The following is a 1,161-nucleotide window of genomic DNA, read 5'->3' on the forward strand; positions in this document are numbered from 1 at the left end:
TGACTTTACCAACATAAACAGATCCATGTGATAATCAACATTCTGGATTATAGTATCTATTTAAATCCATGTAAAGTTTAAAAAGAGGTGTTTATGTTGGTTTTATTCTTGTGCAGCTTCCAAAGTTTTGAGTGAGGTGAGTTTAACTCAAGTGAAAACAGAAGAAGAAATAAAAAAATAAATTAAACAGCCTGATTTGTTGTAGAGAGTTTCTAAGATCACCAAACAAGTAATTATATTTATCCCCTCTATTAAGTAGAAACAAAAAGGTGTTTTAAATGTTTAACATTTTAAATTAACGGCTTGTTTTCTTGCTATCAGTACTGAAATGAATTCCATGTATGTCAGGATTACATCTTATAGTGTCTACTTTCTGAAAATGTATTCTGCGTAACATTATATTATGACAAACTCTAAAAATTAACACTGAACTAAAATAAGCAGGACAAAAATTTAAAAAAAAAAAAAAACTAAAATAAGCAGGACAAAAATTTAAAAAAAAAAAGCCTTGAAAATAGGCTAAATATTCTAGTCAAAAAATTTATCAAGGAGTCAAGAAGAAAATAAAATCAATTATCTCATTGCTCAGAGGTTGCTAACTAAGCCCATTTGACTTTACATTTTGGTTTGTAATAAAATCTATTTAAATTCACATTTACAGCTTTAATAATAATTTTCTGACATGAAAAAAAGAATCAAAAGTATTTTTCCCAATAACTTTCATCCCTTTAAAGTTAACTTGTCCAAAAATAATAAATAAACCTCAGATTAACTGATTTTGATGTCTGATGTTTTAGCATCAGCAGCGTCTCCAACACCAAAATACCGGTAAGGAAAAAGTTTCTCAGTGAAAGTGTCTCTGTGAGTGTAGATGTGAGACATGTCTTCAGGGTCGTAGAAGGACACCTCCTCCCTGTCATAGTCCAGCTGGACTCTGATCCTCTGGAGACTCTTCTTCACTTTGAGAATCTGACCAACACCATTAGAGTATTTTCCATTACAATGCCACAAACCCCAGATTCCATATTCTGGTAAAGCCTTTCTCTCTCCCTTCCTGTCAACAGAATCTTTAACAAAACCAACCTCCACCTCCCAGCTGTGTTTCCCTGAGCTGAAGCCCACAAAACCAAAAACACTTCCTGTATGCTTTTTCTATGGTTT

The sequence above is a fragment of the Cyprinodon variegatus genome, unplaced genomic scaffold (genome assembly GCF_000732505.1).
Source record: "Cyprinodon variegatus isolate N-32 unplaced genomic scaffold, C_variegatus-1.0 Scaffold632, whole genome shotgun sequence".
NCBI lineage: Eukaryota > Metazoa > Chordata > Actinopteri > Cyprinodontiformes > Cyprinodontidae > Cyprinodon > Cyprinodon variegatus.